The 13,895-nt window shown below is 38.4% G+C and overlaps 1 protein-coding gene across 5 annotated transcripts in view; it reads right to left on the bottom strand.

Annotated features, from left to right (window-relative positions):
* UBAP2 (ubiquitin associated protein 2) overlaps positions 1 to 13,895 on the bottom strand; it is an 85,743-nt gene that overhangs the window by 46,026 nt on the left and 25,822 nt on the right. The window lies entirely within an intron of this gene.

The raw sequence follows: 13,895 nt of genomic DNA, 5'->3' as shown, positions 1-13,895 counted from the left end.
TTTTTTGCGGTACGTGGGCCTCTCACTGCTGTGGCCTCTCCCGTTGCGGAGCACAGGCTCCGGACGCGCAGGCTCAGCGGCCGTGGCTCACGGGCCCAGCCTTTCCGCGGCATGTGGGATCTTCCCGGACCGGGGCACGAACCCACGTCCCCTGCATCGGCAGGCGGACTCTCAACCGCTGCGCCACCAGGGAAGCCCCTACATACCATTTTTAATACTAAGATTCTGACTGATGACCAAAAGGGCAGCAAACAAGAGAGCGAGCAAGCAAGAAGAAATAGTTCTATTCAGTGACTCTCCAGTTTTTCTTAATCAAATCCTAAATTGTGGATTAAAGACCTAAATACAAGAGCTAAAACTATATAACCCTTAAAAGAAAACATAGAGCAAAAGCTTCATGACACTGAATTTGGTAATATTTCTTGGATATGACACCAAAGACTCAGGCAAGAAAAGGAAAAAATTAGACTTTAAACTGGTGTATCAAAAGACATGAACAGAGTAAAAAGAAAACCCAAAGAATATTTACACAATCTACATTTGATAAGGGAGTAACACTGAGAATACATAACGAAATTCTACAAGTCTCTAACAAAACAAACAATCAGATTAAAAAATGGGCAAGGGACTTGAATAGACATTTCTCCAAATATAATATAAAAACGGTCAATGAGCAGATGAAACATCAACATCACTAATCATTAGGGCAATGTAGCACCCATTACAATGGCTACGAGTGAGAAACAGAGAGAGAGAGAGAGAGAAGAGAAAATAAGTGTTGGCAAAGATGTATAGAAACTGAAGCCTTTGTACACTGTTTCATGGGAATGTACAATAGTGTAGCCACTGTAGAAAACAGTATGGCAATTCCCCCCAAAATTAAAAATAGAACTATATGATCCTTATAGCACAGGGAACTCCACTCAATATTCTGTAATAACCTAAATGGGAAAGAATTTGAAAAGGATAGATACATGTGTAGGTATAACTGAAGCACTTTGCTGTACATCTGAAACTAACACAACATTATAAATCAACTGTAGTCCAATATAAAATTTTTAAAAAAAATTTTTAAGGAAAAAAAAATTATATGATCCTGCAACTCCACTTGTGGATATATGTATCCAAGAGAATTTGAAAATAGGGTCTTGAAGAGATACTTGTACACACATGTTCACGTTCATAGCAGCCTTACTCATAATAGCCAAAAGGTAGAATCAACCTAAGTGTCCACTGATGAATGAATGTGGTATATACATACAATGTAATATTATTCAGCCTTAAAAAGGAAGGAAGGGGTTACCCTGGTGGCACAGTGGTTAAGAATCTGCCTGCCAATGCAGGGGACACGGGTTCGAGCCCTGATCTGAGTAGATCCCACGTGCTGCAGAGCAACTAAGCCCATGCGCCACAACTACTGAGCCTGCGAGCCACAGCTACTGAGTCCACATGCCACAACTACTGAAGCCCGTGCACCTAGAGCCCGTGCTTCACAACAAGAGAAGCCACCACAATGAGAAGCCCACACACCACAGCAAAGAGTAGCTCCCGCTCGCCACAACCAGAGAAAAGCCTGCACACAGCAACAAAGACCCAATGCAGCCAAAAATAAAATAAATTATAAAAAAAGAAAAAAAAAAAATGGAAGGAAATTCTGACAAATGCTACAACGTGGATGAACCTTGAGGACATTTTGCTAAGTGAAACAAGCCAGTCACAAAACGACAAATATTTCATGATTCCACTTATATGAGGTATGTAAGAGTACTCAAATTCAGAAAAAGATGGTTGCCAAGGGATACGTTAGCCATGCAAATATAACTAAATGTATATTTAATCATGTACAGTTAACTTATCCAGTAGTTCAAGTTAAACTATTAAAAGATCCAGTCTTGACAAAAATCTACCCTATCCCCAGAGACAGGGGAATAGAGGGAAATGTCCTAAAAAGTGGAAGAATTCTAATAATGCATATTAGTGGCTACTATCTATTTTAACACTGTCGAAAGGCAAAGGTAAGACTTCAGGTAAGTCTAAAAGAAGGTTGGAAACTTGGGTTTAAAAAAAAAACCTTAACTCTAAGAAGAAAGCTCAATGAACAAGTTTTGGCAAGACTCCTTACAGTTAAGAGAGGTGGCAGGGTGGGGGGAGGAGAGTCATCATGCAAGAAAACGAATTCTCAGGACATAAAACACTTAACTGTAAGAAAAGAAAAAAAAGCAAACAAACTTTAGTATGTCCATACAATGGAATATTATTTGGCTACAAAAAGAAATGAAGCACTTATACATGCTACAACATTGTGCTGATATGTGGTAGAACTTCAATGAATCTTTAAAACATTAAGCTAGGTCAAAGAAGCCAGTCACAAAAGAGCACATATTACTAGATTCCATTTACATATCATATGTCCAGAACAGGAGAATCTATAAACACAGGAAGTAGATTACCAGTTGTTTACTGCTGGGATGGCGGGGGGAGGGGGAGGTGATGAAGGAATTGGGAATTGATACTTAAAGGGTATATAGGATATTCTTTTTGAGGTGATGAAAATGTTCTGAAATTGATTATGGTGATGGCTGCATAATTCTAAAAATATACTAAAAACCACTGAATTATGCAATGTAAATGGGTGAATTGTACAGTATGTAAATTACATCTCAAGAAATTTTAGAGGGCGATAATAAACACTGTTACCAGTGAAGAAAGCAGAAGAAACAACACAACTGCTCTTGATTAAGTGCATTCATGTGCACCCATTCAGTGGCAAACTGTGTGACAAAAGGAATATTTAACAGTGGTTAAATATTAAGAAAATAAGAATATATTAATAAGTGGCAATTTTTTTAAAAAGCATTCTGCTAAGAAATCATTAAACAATTATCTAATATTTGAGCCAGAAAGCAAGATGTACATGAAAGGGAAGAAAGGAATTTATAAAAGAAAAACATACCTAAGGCCAAAAATTCAAGAAATCCTGCAAGTCCCCTGGAAAAAGTCAGTATCAACTAAATATCTCCATGTCTCCAGAGAACAGTAGCCACACCCAAGTATGAAACACAAACAAGCCAACTATCTTAAGTAGATTTTAAAAAATCAAATCCATCTTCATGTACATTTTAGCAAGCTAACAAAATTGTTCTTTCCTAATCACCTGGCTAGTTACACTACCAGTAACATTGTTTTCTGTGTATATACATTTTCCTATATTGTTATCTGGTACAATTAGCAGTTTTCACCTAACAGCTCAGAAGAAAGACCTGGGTTCTTATAATTGAGAAAAACAACATTAAAGTAAATTATCATAAAGAATAAACCAATGTTATGATAAATGCTAAACCTTTACTCATAGAGGTCTATCTACGTAGTGACTCTGCACTACATCTATGTTGAATAATTGCTCAAGTTTTTAACTGTTTAATATTTATGTCTTACACTGAGAGCCAGAGTAGAAAAGTTGCCCATTTCCCTTGAAAAAAGCCAAAACACAGAGAACAGCTAACCACCTCTAGTGGAGAAGGCAAATCTAAAGAGCAGATATCCCCCCTGGGGCCGAACATGTGCAACCTAAAGAAAAATAAGTAGAAAGCAATCCCTTTCCTTCACCCCCAGGAGACTGTAAGCAGGGCTTTGATAACAGCCAAATGCACCAGAAACTATGGGCTCTTGAATTTATCACTGCATACTCTGGGTCATGATCTTTAAGATACTGAGTAGTTCTAAAGTTTTTTGTACAGACAAAAGTTCCCAGATTTTCAGGGCTGGTTCAATGATAAAGATGGTTGCTGTGTTGACCACAAGCTGCCCACCTGCCCAGAGACCTGTTCAGCCCACAAAGAGAACAGGGCACTCTGGGGCTTGTGGCTCAGAGACTTAGGACTCAGGCAGGTTGTGCCTCTTTGTCCCTGGGTCAGGATTTATCCACAGAGATAGGAATACGTCTTCCCCAATCGCAAAGTAGCATAAATGAGTCAAATGACTACAGCAAAATGCCCCAGGGACTCAGTGAGAAAGAGATCTTATTCTGAGTCTTATCCTCATATATTAGCTTTTCCTTAGCAAATTAGTCTGATTATAAGTGTGTCACAATAATTATTTCAGGAAAGAATTAATGGATTCTAATACCAGTGAATAAAAGTCTGATGGGAAAACGGTTATTTACACAGTCTCAGAGCACTCCCCCCAAAAATATGTATTAATTACAAAGAATGAGGGAGTAACTTTACAAAGGAGAAACTTAGCAGAAACCACTTTCATTAAGTAATCAAAGCTAACATCACTAGCAATGGGATAAATCTGCATCATGTACCCTCTAACATGAGGTACAGCTATATCATTCTGTGGCATTCTGGCCAAAAACTGGTAACATGAATCTAATCATGAGGAAACTTCTCAGTTTGCTAATGAAGGACATTCTACAAAAGAGATACTTCCAAAGTGTCAAGGGCATGAAAGACAAAGAAAGACTATTCCAGATTGATGAACTGTTCTAGATTGAAGGACACTACACAGACATGGGAACTAAATACTGTGTGTGATCCCACACTGGATCCTGGACCAGAATATTTGCTTTTTGTTATAAAGAACATTAGCAGGATAACTGGAAATTTTTGAATAAGGCCTATACATTGTATCGATGGTAATTTCGTGATTTTATCATTTTAAGGTAGCTCTTTAAGACAATATATTTTTTCATAGGAGTTACACACTAAAATATTAAGGGGTAAAATGGCATTATGTTTGAAATGAACACACAAGGGTTTCAGAAAAAAAAAACAGTAATATGTACATACAGAGAGGAAATATAGCAAATGTAGCAAAATATTAAAGCTTGGGGACTCTGGGTAAACACTATGCAAAATTCTGCTGTGCTTTTTTATTTCAAAGTAAAATGTTAAAACCGCACCCTAAGCACTTATATGTATATTTTATATTCCAGTGAATACATTTTATTCTGTGAAAAATCTAATTGTTCTTCATGTTTGCACTAGCTAAGCTGATCCTTCTACACAGAATGTTCCTACCCAGATTTTCACATGGCTTTCTTCCTCCTCACTTTAAATCCCATCTCCTCAGAGACCTCCCTAGGTCCATCTAAAGGAAACCCTATTGGCAGTTGATCATGTCACCAATCATTTTCTTAAGTAAGTCCAACAGTGCTTTTACTTGATTGTCTCTCCTCCTTCACCACTAAGGATGTGAGGAACCATGTCTTATGCACAGCAGTATCTTCAACAGTTTAATAGGTACCTAAGTATCAGTCGTTGCGTTAAAGACTGATATGTAACCCCAATGTCATAAACATGGATTTTTTTTTTCATGGAGTCATATTTAGAGGCATAATAATAATATTACTATTCAATTACAGGAAATAACCTAGTTGTTCAGCAACTTATTTTAGAGCACTGCATTTTGTAAAATACTTTTTGTACCAGGACCCGAGAAGGCATTATAGGAAATTCAAGAATTAAAACTAGAATGTCAGCACCTAGTAGGTGCTCAACAATTAACCTTTCAGTTATATTATACAGGCCAAAGTCATAAATTAGTTTCCCTGGTGGCGCAGTGGTTAAGAATCCACCTGCGAATGCAGAGGACACGGGTTTGAGCCCTGGTCCAGGAAGATCCCACATGCCATGGAGCAACTAAGCCCATGTGCCCCAACTACAGAGCCTGTGCTCTAGAGCCTGTGAGCCACAACTACTGCACCTGTGTGCCACAACTATTGAAGCCTGCACGCCTAGAGCCCGTACTCCGCAACAAGAGAAGCCACCACAATGAGAATCCCGTGCACCACAACGAAGAGTAGCCCCCGTTTGCCGCAACTAGAGAAAGCCCACATACAGCAATGAAGACCCAACGCAGCCAAAGATAAAAATTAAAAAAAAAAAAAAAAAGCGGAGTGGCTTGATTATATTGTAACTTCTTACACAAAAGCAAGTAGTTTCATCCTGGAACACAGAATTATATTATTTTTTACTAACATGGCACATGATGAAGAACTTTATCAAGAATACTCCCAATCTGAGTTTGAGATTGACATGTACACACTACTATATTTAAAACAGATAACCAACAAGTATCTACTATATAGCACAGGGAACTTTGCTTAATATGCAGTAATAACCTAAACGGGAAAACAATTTGAAAAAGAATAGATACATGGGCTTCCCTGGTGGCGCAGTGGTTGGGAGTCTGCCTGCCGATGCAGGGGACGCGGGTTTGTGCCCCGGTCCGGGAGGATCCCACATGCCGCGGAAAGGCTGGGCCCATGGGCCATGGCTGCTGAGCCTGCGCCTCCGGAGCCTGTGCTCCACAGCGGGAGAGGCCGCGGCGGTGAGAGGCCCGCGTACCGCAAAAAAGAAAAAAAGAAAAAAAAAAAAAGAATACATACATGTATATGTATAACTGAATCACTTTGCTGTATACCTCAAACTAATAAAACATTGTTAATAGACTATGCTCCAATAAAAAAAAAAAAAAAGAATACTCCCAATCTCACAGATTATTAACATGGTCTTCAATCTAAATTCAGGATTAAGTCAGGATTAGATACTTTATAAGTATCAATTAAATTCCACATTTTGTACATACAACACAGTATAATTTGATGGCCAAGTATCTATGAATAGTCAACATTTATAAATTTCCAAAGGTTTTCACACCAACTACCAGGCTTACTTTCCAAAAAGCAAAGCCCAGAACACTAATGATAGCCTAGCACAGCCGTTACTCTCCTCTTCTGAAGAGGCTGTTTTCTCACAAAAACACACAACTCACAAGCTACCTTTCCACAAACTTTAAATGAATCATAGAAAAATGATCTGTTACAAGTGTCACACTGATTCTTGCTCCTCCCAATACAGAGAAAACATTCAGGGAAAGGTACAGAAAAATTAGGTGTATAAATGGAACTTAATTTTATTTCATTTGCTACAGTTTATACTTTCCATGAAATGGGAGTAAAATATACTTCCATTTTATATATATGATTTTTTATTTAATACAGAGATTACCAAATTCTTAACATAAATTACAAAAAAGTGTACATTAGCATATTAAATCCATGCTGTTTCATAATACTCTTTATGCTAACACTGTGTAGATAAGGCAAAAATTAAAGAGGAAAGGGGTGATTTATTAAAATTTTAGCAGCTTAACATTTTAGCTAATTTTACCATGAACTGGATTACTGTTCTGAGGGAGAGCCAATGTGAAGTCAGCAACAGCTGCCCACAAGTATGGTCAAAATTAAAGAATAAAGGCAATGGAGACCTTAAAGAATCATTTTTAAAGTACACACTTTAAACCATGTACTTGTTTTTTAAGGATGCATTTTAAAATCTGCATACTACCCAACAGATCACAAATAACTGGAAAGGGATAGTACAATCAACAGTTTTAAGGTTAATTCAACACACCATGAGAGAGTAGATTAAGACATTAAATAACTTACAACCAAACTTCTGGAAAGGGACATAGTAAACACATAAAACAAAGGACACATCCTTTAATTATGAAAGGGACAAATTATTTGTCTTGCACCACTATTCACTTACTATCAAACTGTACTTTACTAATATTCACCAAGCAAAGTAACTGTTTTTGTGCATACTGGGTACTGAATGTTTTCTCTCTTCTTGTCCTGTGTTGAACTTGGGGTAATGATTCTAAGAAATCCCTAGACACAGACCACTACTCTTCAGCAGCTTGTTTAAACATGTTTAAATATCAGCTAATAATATAAAAATTACACCTCACTAGAGTTTACATATATGTGGAAGAGGGTGGACTGATTTTTTTTAACATCGAACTGGGTTTATAAACAGTCAATCTGGGAATTCCCCAGCAGTCCAATGGTTAGGACTTGGCGCTTTCACTGCCAGGGCTTGGGGTTCAATCCCCAGACCAGGAACTAAGATCCCACAAGCCACGCAAAAAAAAAAAAAAAAAAAAGTCAATCTGAGTCCCTTACCCACTACTTTACAACCGCCCTTAAAAGTAAACATAAGGGGGCTTCCCTGGTGGCGCAGGGGTTAAGAATCCGCCTGCCAATGCAGGGGACATGGGTTCACGCCCTGGTCCAGGAAGATCCCACATGCCACAGAGCAAGGAAGCCCACACACCACAACTACTAAGCCTGTGCTCTAGAGCCTGCGAGCCACAACTACTAAGCCTGCATGCCACAACTACTGAAGCCCGCACGCCTAGAGCCCATGCTCGGCAACGAGAAGCCACCGCAATGAGAAGCTGCACACTGCAACAAAGAGTAGCCCCCGCTGGCCACAACTAGAGAAAAGCCGCAAGCAGGAACAAAAACCCAACGCAGTCAAAAATAATTAAAATAAATTAAAAACAAAAAAAGTAAACATAAGGGGACTTCCACTGAAGGCCCAGTGGCTAAGACTTCACCTTCCAATGCAGGGAGTGAGGGTTCAATCCCTGGTCAGGGAACTAAGATCCCACATGCCTCACGGCCAAAAAACCAAAACATAAAACAGAAACAATAGTGTAACAAATTCAATAAAGACTTTAAAACTGGTCCACATCAAAAAATTCTTAAAAAAAAAAAAAAGTAGTGCTTCTCTGGTGGCACAGTGGTTGAGAGTCCACCTGCCGATGCAGGGGACATGGGTTCGTGCCCCGGTCTGGGAAGATCCCACATGCTGTGGAGCGGTGAGGCCCGTGAGCCATGGTTGCTGAGCCTGTGCGTCCAGAGCCTGTGCTCCGCAACAGGAGAGGCCACAACAGTGAGAGGCCTGTGTATCACCAAAATAAATAAATAAATAATAAACATAAGGAGGTGGGGGGGGTACGATTAACATATATACACTACTATATATAAAGTGGATTTAAAAAAAACAAGGACCAAGACTGATTCAAGATGGTGGAGTGGAAGGACATGTGCTCACTCCCTCTTGCGAGAGCACTGGAATCCCAACTAACTGCTGAACAGTTATCAACAGGAAAACACTGCGACTCACCAAAAAAGATACCCCATATCCAAAGACAAAGGAGAAGCTGCAATGAGACAGTAGGAGGGGCGCAATCACAATAAAATCAAATCCCATAATCACAAACTGGAGAACACTTATACCACAGAAGTCCACCCACTGTACTAAAGGTTCTGAGCCCCACGTCAGGCTTCCCAAACTGGGGGTCGGGCGATGGGAGGAGGAATTCCTAGAGAATCAGACTTTGAAGGCTAGTGGGATTTGATTGCAGGACTTTGACAGGACTTGGGTAAAAAGAGACTCCACTCTTGGAGGGCACACACGAAGTAGTGTGAACATCAGAACCCAGGGGAAGGAGCAGTGACCCCATAGGAGACTGAAGCAGACCTACCTGCTAGTGTTGGACGGTCTCCTGCAGAGGCAGGGGGTGGCTGTGGCTCACTGTGAGGACAAGGACACTGGCAGCAGAAGTTCTGGGAAATACTCCTTGGCATGAGCCCTCCCAGAGTCTCCAGTGCTGGGTCACCTCAGGCCAAACAACCAACAGGGAGGGAACTCAGCCCCACACATCAGCAGACAAGTGGATTAAAATTTTACTGAGCTCTGTCCACCAGAGCAACACCCAGGTCTACCGAACACCAGTCCCTCCCATGAGGAAGCTTGCAAAGCCTCTTAGAGAGCCTCATCCACCAGAGGCAAGAAGAACTACAACACTGCAACCTATGGAACAAAAACCACATTCACAGAGACAGACAAAATGAAAAGGCAGAGGACTTTGTTACCAGATGAAGGAACAAGATAAAACCCCAGAAAAACAACTAAATTAAGTGGAGATAGGCAACCTTCCAGAAAAAGATTTCTGAACAATGACAGTGAAGATGATCCAGGACCCTGGAAAAAGAATGGAGGGAAAGATCCAGAAGATGCAAGAAATGTTTAACAAAGACCTAGAAGAATTAAAGAACAAACAAACAGAGATGAACAATAAAATAACTGAAATGAAAAATACACTAGAAGGAAACAACAGAATAACTGAGGCAAAGAACAGATACATGACCTCGGAGATAGAATGGTGGAATTCACTGCTGCGGAACAGAATAAAGAAAAAGGAATGAAAAAAATGAAGACAGCCTAAAAGACCTCTGGGACAACATTAAACGTACTAACATTTGCATTATAGGGGTCCCAGAAGGAGAAGAGAGAGAGACAGGACCCAAGAAAATATTTGAAGAGATTAGAGTCGAAAACTTCCTTAACATGGTAAAAAAAATAGCCACCCAAGTCCAGGAAGCACAGAGAGTCCCAAGCAGGATAAACCCAAGGAGAAACATGCCGAGACACACAGTAATTAAACTGACAAAAATTAAAGACAAAGAAAAATTATTAAAAGCAACAAGGGAAAAATGACAAATAACATACAAGGGAACTCCCATTAAGGTTAACAGCTGATTTCTCATCAGAAACTCTACAAGGCAGAAGGGAGTGTCACGATATATTTAAAGTGATGAAAGGGAAGAACCTACAACCAAGATTACTCTACCCGGCAAGCAACTCATTCAGATTCAACAGAGAAATCAAAAGCTTTACAGACAAGCAAAAGCTAAGAGAATTCAACACCACCAAACCAACTCTACAACAAATGCTAAAAGAACTTCTCTAAGTGGAAAACACAAGAGAAGAAAAAGACCTACAAAAAACAAACCCAAAACAATTAAGAAAATGGTAATAGGAACATACATATTGATAATTACCATAAATGTGAATGGATTAAATGCTCCAACCAAAAGACACAGGCTTGCTGAATGGATACAAAAAGAAGACCCATATAAATACTCTCTACAAGAGACCCACTTCAGGCCTAGGGACACATACAGACTGAAAGTGAGGGAATGGAAAATGATATTCCATGCAAATGGAAAAAGAAAGCTAGAGTAGCAATACTTATTATCAGATAAAGTAGACTTTAAAATAAAGAATGTTACAAGTGACAAGGAAAGACACTACATAATGATCAAAGGATCAATCCAAAAAGAAGATATAACAATTATAAACATATATGAACCCAACATAGGAGCACCTCAATACATAAGGCAAATGCCAACAGCTATAAAAGATGAAATCGACAATAACACAATAATACTGGGGGACTTTAACACCCCACTTACACCAATGAGCAGATCATCCAGACAGAAAATTAATAAGGAAACACAAGCTTTAAATGACACAATAGACCAGATAGATTTAATTGATATTTATAGGACATTCCATCTGAAAACAGCAGATTAACTTTCTTCTCAAGTGACCACAGCACATTTTCCAGGATAGATCACACGTTGGGTCACAAATCAAGCCTCGGTAAATTTAAGAAAATCGAAATCATAACAAGCATCTTTTCTGACCACAATGCTATGAGATTAGAAATAAATTACAGAGAAAAAAACGTAAAAAACACAAACACATGGAGGCTAAACAATATGTTACTAAATAACCAAGATATCACTGAAGAAATGGAAGAGGAAATCAAAAATTACCTAGAGACAAATGGCAATGAAAACAGGACAATCCAAAACCTATGGGATGCAGCAAAAGCAGTTCTAAGAGGGAAATTCATAGCAATACAATCCTACCTCAAGAAACAAGAAAAATCTCAAACAAACAATCTAACCTTACACCTGAAGGAACTAGAGAAAGAAGAACAAACAAAATCCAAAGTTAGTAGAAGGGAAGAAACCATAAAGATCAGAGCAGAAATAAATGAAATAGAAACAAACAAAACAACAGCAAAGATCAATAAAACTAAAAGCTGGTTCTTTGAGAAGATAAACAAAATTGATAAACCATTAGCCAGACTCATCAAGAAAAAGAGGGAGAGGACTCAAATCAATAAAATTAGAAAAGAAAAAGGAGAAGTTACAACAGACACTGCAGAAATACAAAGCATCCTAAGAGACTACTACAAGCAACTCTATGCCAATAAAATGGACAACCTGGTAGAAATGGACAAATTCTTAGAAAGGTATAACCTTCCAAGACTGAACCAGGAAGAAATAGAAAATATGAACAGACCAATCACAAGCAATGAAATTGAAACTGTGAATAAAAATCTTCCAACAAAGAAAAGGCCAGGACCAGATGGCTTCACAGGTGAATTCTATCAAACATTTAGAGAAGAGCTAACACCCATCCTCGCAAACTCTTCCAAAAACTGCAGGGGGAGGAACATTCCCAAACTCATTCTACGAGGTCACCATCACCCTGATACCAAAACCAGACAAAGATACTACAAAAAAAGAAAATTTCAGACCAATATCACTGATGAATATAGATGCAAAAATCCTCAACAAAATACTAGCAAACAGAATCCAACAACACATTAAAAAGATCATACACCATGATCAAGTGGTATTTTATCCCAGGGATGCAAGGATTCTTCAATATATGCAAATCAATCAATGTGATACACCATATTAACAAATTGAAGAAGAAAAACCATATGATCATCTCAATGGATGCAGAAAAAGCTTTTGACAAAATTCAACACCCATATTTATGAAAAAAACTCTCAAGCAAGTGGGCATAGAGAGTACCCACCTCAACATAATAAAGGCCATATAAGACAAACCCACAGCAAACATCATTCTCAATCATAAAAAACTGAAAGCATTTCCTCTAAGATCAGGAACAAGACAAGGATGTCCACTCTCCACTATTATTCAACATAGTTTTGGAAGTCCTAGCCATGGCAATCAGAGAAGAAAAAGAAATAAAAGAATACAAATTAGAAAAGAAAAAGTAAAACTGTCACTGTTTGCAGATGACATACTATACATAGATAATCCTAAAGATGCCACCAGAAAACTACTAGAGATAATCAATGAATTTGGTAAAGCTGCAGGATACAAAATTAATACACAGAAATGTCTTGCGTTCCTATACACTAATGACAAAAAATCTGAAAGAGAAATTAAGGAGACAATTCCATTTACCACTGCAACAAAAAGAATAAAATACCTAGGAATAAACCTTCCTAAGGAGAAAAAAGACCTGTATGCAGAAAACTATACGACAAAGATGAAAGAAATTAAAGATGATACAAACAGATAGAGAGATATACCATGTTCTTGGATTGGAAGAATCAACATTGTGAAAATGACTATACTACCCAAAGCAATCTACAGATTCAATACAATCCCTATAAAGCTACCAATGGCATTTTTCCACAGAACTAGAACAAACAATTTAACAATGTGTATGGAAACACAAAAGACCCTGAATAGCCAAAGCAATCTTGAGAAAGAAAAACGGAGATGGAGAATTCAGGCTGACTTCAGAGTGTACTACAAAGCTACAGTAATCAAGACAGTATGGTACGGGCAGAAAAAAACGGAAATATAGATCAATGGAACAGGATAGAAAGCCCAGAGATAAACCCACGTGCATACGGTCACCTTATCTTTGACAAGGGAGGCAAGAATATACAATGGAGAAAAGACAGCCTCTTCAATAAGTGGTGCTGGGAAAACTGGACAGCTACATGTAAAAGAATGAAATTAGAGTGCTCCCTAACACCATACACAAAAACTCAAAATAGATTAAAGACCTAAATGTAAGGCCAGACACTATAAAACTCTTAAAGGAAAACACAGGCAGAACACTCTATCATATAAACCATAGCAAGATCCATTTTTACCCCCCTCCTAGAGAAATGGAAATAAGAACAAAAATAAACAAATGGGACCTAATGAAACTTAAGAGCTTTTGCATAGCAAAGGAAACCATAAACAAGAAGAAAAGACAACCCTCAGAATGGGAGAAAATATTTGCAAACAAAGCAGCTGACAGAGAATTAATCTCCAAAATATACAAGCAGCTCATGCAGCTCAATATCCAAAAGACAAACAACCCAATGAAAAAATGGGTGTAAGACCTAAATAGACATTT

The sequence above is a fragment of the Lipotes vexillifer genome, unplaced genomic scaffold, assembly GCF_000442215.2.
Source record: "Lipotes vexillifer unplaced genomic scaffold, Lipotes_vexillifer_v1.1 scaffold2225, whole genome shotgun sequence".
Taxonomy (NCBI): Eukaryota; Metazoa; Chordata; class Mammalia; order Artiodactyla; family Lipotidae; genus Lipotes; species Lipotes vexillifer.
Note: the sequence above shows the minus strand (reverse complement) of the source record. Positions and strands in the feature narration are given on the sequence as shown.